This window comes from Vigna umbellata, chromosome 7 (genome assembly GCF_029865625.1).
Source record: "Vigna umbellata cultivar VRB3 chromosome 7, Vumbellata_1.0, whole genome shotgun sequence".
Taxonomy (NCBI): Eukaryota; Viridiplantae; Streptophyta; class Magnoliopsida; order Fabales; family Fabaceae; genus Vigna; species Vigna umbellata.
The window spans coordinates 46109925-46116446 of record NC_142171.1 but is presented as its reverse complement, the minus strand read 5'-3'; the positions used below and the strand labels follow the sequence as shown (position 1 = coordinate 46116446).

General features: G+C 34.4%; 1 pseudogene; it reads left to right on the top strand.

Moving 5' to 3' along the window:
* Nucleotides 1–2000: 2000 nt before the first annotated feature.
* Nucleotides 2001–6522, top strand: part of LOC124822463 (pectinesterase 2-like) — a 39839-nt pseudogene continuing 35317 nt past the window's right edge.

Here is a 6522-nt window from a genome sequence, read left to right as displayed (position 1 = left end):
GGTTTTAAGGTGAATTTAGTGAAAGAAGTGAAGAAGGAGAGAGATGGAATCAGAAAAGACATCAAAAAGTGCAAAAGGAGAAGCCGCAAGTACCGCTCAGCGGCAGTTTACCGCTGAGCGGCACTCAGGAGCTCACGGGAGGACCGCTGAGGGGCAAAATGGCCGCTGAGGGGAAGAAACGACTCACGCACTTACTGCTGAGCGGTACTTTACCATTGAGCGGCACACTTATGGGCTTGGACCTAGACTTTTTGTAATTTTAGAATAGTATATAAGCTTTAGGACGTCCTAGGGTTTGTATCTTTGGCAAAGACGAAACAAACACTCTCTCTTCCACCCCTTTGAAGGAGGATCTTGGATGCTCAGGCTACCTCTTCACCTTTCTAGGGTTTTATCTTTCATTCTTTCATTATTGTTCATCTAGGTTCCCCATGAATATGGTGAACTAAACCTTGTATGTTTGTTGGGGAATCAATGTAATCTTTTGAAGCTCTCATATATGGAATTTGTGCTTGCATCTTAATCTAAGATTTATGCTTTCTTTCATTATTAGTTAGGGTGCTTAATGCTTGTTTTGTTTAACTCATTCAATGCATGATTATTGATTTTGTCGATACGGGAACGTACGGGGAAGTCTAGATCCGGGGAATTTCTCCCAATAAGTATATTGGTTGCCTTAAGCTCCTGCACTTGATGAACTAATTATTAGGAATGCTAGGAATTGTATGAACTCGTAATTAGGGAGAAGCCTTCTTGAAAGGTACTTTAGAGAGTGGCATTAACAATGATGATTTGAATGTTGAATTCCTAAAATATATGAGAGTGGATAAGATGAAATTGAACCCCAACAACATATTCATATATATCTTTCATTGAAAGTGCGTGTCTTTTGCTTTTGCCATTGATCAACCTCATGCATACATGTTTAATTTCGTCTTTTGCATATTAAAAATCCAATTATTTCGTTCTTAAGTCCTAGCTAATCAACAAATCACATAACTAAACTAGGCCGTGAGTCCTTTGGGAGAACGATACTTGGTCTTACCAAGTTTATTACTTGAAACGATTCGGTCATACTTGCCGATTGTAAAACAAGTTTGTGACATCATATTTTGGTGTTCATAAATTTGTCCATCAGGGAGCAACTCTCATTTTGTTTTTATACAACCATCTTTTAGGCCCACACTGTATTTATTAAAGTAGTATATTTTTTTTCCAATAAATAGAACATAAAACGTGTTATATTTTGTAACAATATAATATAGTTATTAATATACTTTTTTATAAATTCTTAATATCGAAACAACAATTAATGTTTAACAACTAAAATTTAAATACTGGACATGTAATTTGGAAGATTGACTTCAAGAATGAATAATGGATAATTATGTATTTCTCTTCCAACTTCTACACTAATTCAAATAGTACACTGAACTGTTTTTTAATAACTTAATTTTAACATTGTGCAAAAATAGTTACTTTTTCATAGTTTAGTTGATAACACTTTAATTTATATTTTTTTTATCTATATTTCATATTTTAAATATATATTTATTGTTGTCGCAGTAGTGTGAAATATATATCGTATTGATTCTTATTTTGGCAGTGATAGGCTGCAAGTTGACGGTCAAAGTATGTTTTTTTCAGTTCTAAATATGGCAACAAAATCGTCCATTGTTTCGATCTTAATAGTTCCGTAGAGTTATAAGTCTGTTCTGAATGAAACAGTTGAGAACAAACTAAGAGAAAATGGTGGAAGATTCCGTTTTCATTACAGTAGAATCTAAGGCAGACAATTAATTTGGATCATTACTGACTTTCCCATGCATGCATGGTGAAGGTCAAAAATCACAAGCACAAACTACTAAACTGAGAAAAAGGATTTGGAAAATCACAAAGCTTTTTCCTCTATAAATGGACACCAAATATACAACATGAAACACAATCCATCATAATCCAAGTAAGCCATTAAAGCCAAGAAGGATAATAAACCAGAAACCATGTCAACTTTTAACTTGTACATCACACTCTTAGTTTCTTTCTTACTTTCTTCTTTCGTTTCTAGTTATTCTGGGATTGGTGTTCAACTTTGGTGCAACCAAACCCCAAATCCTCAACCATGTGAGTATTTCTTGCCAACAGCCCCACTCACCAATACAAATAAATCAACCAAATATCTGATTTCCTCCAACTTTCACTTCAACTTGTTCAAGAACGTGCACTTATAGCCCATGCTAACACTCTTTCACTGGCTTCAAAATGCCGTAATCCACGTGAAACAGTTGCCTGGACTGATTGTGTTGAACTTTATGAACACACCATCCTTAAAATCAACAAAACCTGACCCTAACACCAAGAGCTCCCATGTTGATACTCAAACATGGCTCAGCACAGCTCTCACTAACCTTGAGACATGCAAAGCTGGGTTCTACGAGCTTGGGGTTCAAGACTATGTTCTCTCTTTCATGTCCAACAATGTTACACAGTTGTTGCGCAACACTTTGGCTCTTAATAAGGTTGACTATGAAGAACCAAGTTACAAAGATGGGTTTCCAACATGGGTGAAGCCAGGTGACAGGAAATTGTTGCAAGCTTCTTCTCCAGCTTCTAAGGCCAACGTAGTGGTGGCAAAAGATGGTTCTGGAAAGTACACAACAGTTAGTGCAGTCATAAATGACGCACCAGTGAGTAGCAGCGGAAGGTATGTAATATATGTGAAGGGTGGAGTGTACAATGAACAAGATAAAAGCAAAGAATATAATGTTGGTGGGTGATGGTATTGGAAAGACCATAATCACATGTAGCAAATGTTGTAAAAGGGCTGACAGAATCACGAACAAAATTTCTTCAGGCGTGTAGAGTCATTGTCCTTAAGGACTTATCCGCGGTGTGTTGCGCAAGTCTCTCAGGATACAACAGAAACTTCCCAAAATATTTCTGAGAATCTCAGAACTAGTAAGGATCTCTCAAAAGAGTATAAAAATAACCCAGAATAATTTTAGAAGAGAAAAAAAGCTAAAGAAGGAAACTCAGAAAAAAGGAGAATGAGAAAGACTGAATTTGGTGTGTTTTGGAATGAAGGAGGAGCTCCCTATTTATAGAGCTAGAAAGAATAAAGAAAATAAAAGAAATTAAAAAATCATAAATGATTTAATTAAAAAAAAATTTGAACGTTGAAAGAAAATGAACGTTACCACCCAACATTCCAAAAATCAAGCTCACAATTTAATGGTTTTAAACCACACATTAAGTTTTACAATAATATAATATTAATATATTATAACAATCCCCCACATATTGCAAAAGAAGTTGAAAGAAAATTCTTTTACTCAAATAGTTCAAACACTAAAAGAAAGATAAGAAACTTTTATTCTGGATCTCATAGGATGTAATGCATAAGAGCTGGTATAGCAAGCTATATGAACCAGTCTTAGATTGAGATATTTAACACACAGTGTAGTTGGTATAGTAAACTATATGAACCAAAGACACTTGACGTGTGTTAGAGGTTTATCAATCATAATACACCCCCACAATCCTATAGGCAGCACTATGTTCAGCATAACCTAAGAACATAATCACAAGTTTTAGAGCCTATTTTCCTTTTCTTAGGATCAGGTAACATTACCTTAGCTAGGCACCCCCACACTCTTAGATATTTAAGGTTAGGTTGGTAACCTTTCTACAACTCATAAAGAGTTTTACCGGTTTTCTTATGGGGTATTCTATTTTGTAAAAAACATGCAGTAAGCAAAGCTTCTCCCCAAAGGTTATTAGGTGCACCAGAACTAACAAGCATAACATTCATCATTTTCTTAAGGGTTCTATTTTTTCTCTCAGCTACTCCATTAGACTCAGGTGAATATGGTGGGGTCACTTCATGAATAATTCCTTGTTTAACAAAAAATTCATTAAACAGTACATACTCACCACCTCTATCTGATCTAATCCTCTTAATTTTCTTATTCAACTAATTTCTACTTCTGCTTTGTAGGTTAAAAACACATCAAAGGCTTTATCTTTATGTTTGATTAAGTAAACTTTGGTGTATCTAGAGTAATCATCTATAAAGGTCACAAAATAATATTTACCTCCTCTAGACATGGTTTGTTTCATATCAGCTAGATTAGTATGAATTAACCCTAACAACTCAGTTTGGCGTTCTACAAAAAAACATGTTTTCTTTGTTAATTTAGATTCTACACATATATCACATTTACTACTCTGTTCATCATGCATATTAATCAATCCTAGTCGTTGTAATTTCAAAACATAAGAGGAATTCACATGTTCTAATCTAGCATGCCATATATCATACGAGTCAACAATATAAGCAGAAGAACTTGATTCATTAATATTTTCAGAAACATTTAGAATGAAAGTCCTTGATCACAACATCCCTTCCCCATGAAAACATTATTTTTTGTCATAATGATCTTGTCATACTCAAATGACACTTTAACCCCCACCTTTCCCAACAGTGCTACATAGATTAAATTAACTCTGAATGATGGCACATGTAGCACATCACTCAAGGCCAGAGTCTTTCCAGATGTGAGTCTGAGAAGAACTTTTCCTTTTCCTAGAACAGGAGTGCTGCTGGAATCACCGAGGTAGACGTGTTCTTCTCCATCCCCTACACTAGTGTAAGAGGTAAAGGCACTTCTGTTTGCACAGATATGCCTGGTAGCACCAAAGTCTACCACCCATTTGCTCACATTGGTCATCATATTTACTTGAGAAACAACCGTAGCAATAGTGTCATCTCCTTTGGCTATATTTGCCCTAGGAGGATTGTCGTTTCTTACTCTATGCCAGGTGGGTTTAGATTCATTGGGACGGGATTTAAGAAAATTATTTTTCATTTTGTGATCAGGTTTGTGTACATACCTTTTTGGAGCAGCAACAACTCCATATATGTCTAAAAGGGTGGAAACGCGTTCTTGCCAGCGTCGGAAGTTCTGTCCAGAGAAAACCTCAATTTTAGACACGTCCGTAAGTGATTTTGCAAAGACCGTTTGGGTTCCAAGAACAATGGTTTGGCTCTCCGAAAGGCATGTTGTTGACGTCAGTCATAAGTCCTTAAGATTATTGTAAAAGGGCTGACAGAATCACGAACATAATTTCCTGAGGCGTGTAGAGTCACTGACCTTAAGGACTTATCCGCGATGTGTTGCGCAAGTCCCCCAGGATACAACAGGAACTTCCCAGAATATTTATGAGGATCTCAAAACTAGCAAGGATCTCTCAAAAGAGTATAAAAATAACCCAAAATAATTTTAGAAGAGAAAAAGAGCTAAAGAATGAAACTCAGAAAAGAGAAAAATGAAAAAGACTGAATTTGGTGTGTTTTGGAATGGAGGAGAAACTCCCTATTTATAAAGCTAAAAAGAATAAAAAAATAAAAAAAAATTAAAAAATCATAAATAATTTAATTAAAAAAAAATTGAACATTGAAATCCAAAAATCAAACTCACAATTTAATGTTTTTAAACTACACGTTAACTTTTGCAATATTATAATATTAATATATTATAACAGCAAAAGTGTTGGAGGGGCACACGACCTTTCGTTCAGCAACTGTTGGTAAGCAAAAACAATAAACTTTTTCTTAATTAGTTACTGATCGCATCTGGTTTACCAATTTCTTGTTGATAAAAAAGAGTTATCCAAGGATGAAGCATTTAATATCATATATAACTTTTGCAGCTGTTGTTGGAGATGGATTTATAGCACAAGACATCACGTTTAGAAACACTGCTGGTGCAGCAAATCACCAAGCTGTTGCACTGCGTTCTGGATCAGACCTATCTGTATTCTACAGATGCAGCTTTGAAGGTTATCAAGACACGCTGTATGTGTATTCTGATAGACAGTTCTATAGAGAATGTGACATATATGGCACAGTTGACTTCATCTTTGGTAATGCAGCTGTGGTGTTCCAAACCTGTAACCTATATGAAAGAAACCCTCCAAATAAAGTCAACACAATCACTGCTCAAGGAAGAAGCAGTGATTTTAATATATCCATTTATTTGTTATAATATGTCTTTTTCTACACTTATGATTTTAATATATGGTTGTTGTTTAATTTCTGAATGTTTCTCGATATAAGAAGAGATATCTTCATTTAATGGATCAATAAATGTTATTTAGTTGGATTGATTTCATTTTATTTTGTGTTAATGTTTTATTTACTTGCAGTTTTTTATATTGTATATTTTTCTAAAAATGTACATATTTTTTTGTTCTTAATAAAAAAAACAGTAAAATCATATTACTTTCAAAAATATATATAAATTAAAAGGGAATAAATTTTGTAAGTATTTGAAACTAATATTTGTAACAGTATGTTTGTAATCTCTTATCCATCGTATCACTCAATACAATTAGACGTATTTTTTAAAGACAAGTTGAAGTTATATGTTAGATTGGACTAATGTTGGAATATATTGATGTAATGGGTTGTAACCCACGAGTTAATCTGGTTCATTATGGGTTTGAGTTGGGTTAAATTTAAAA